Raw genomic sequence first — 290 nt, 5'->3', positions numbered from 1 at the left:
GACAGATATCATATAATGCAGTGTTTGAATAACATGAAGGACATGATACTACATCGTGTAGCATAGCTGTCAACGAATGTTGTCCTATAAATGAATAAATGAAAAAGTAACCAAATGCCTCCGACGGGATTCGAACCTGCGACTTCACGATATCAAAGGCGAGAGTTAAAACCATTAAACCACAAAGGCTTCATGGTCGAACAGATTCAAATAACCGTCAGATACACTCTATTACACAACATTGTAGGTCTATTTACGTTTCTTTGATGATTTATATATCTTTCCAGAGT

The sequence above is a fragment of the Anneissia japonica genome, unplaced genomic scaffold (assembly GCF_011630105.1).
Source record: "Anneissia japonica isolate Jap-2015-1 unplaced genomic scaffold, ASM1163010v1 scaffold287715_len1027211_cov185, whole genome shotgun sequence".
Lineage (NCBI taxonomy): Eukaryota > Metazoa > Echinodermata > Crinoidea > Comatulida > Comatulidae > Anneissia > Anneissia japonica.
Note: the sequence above shows the minus strand (reverse complement) of the source record.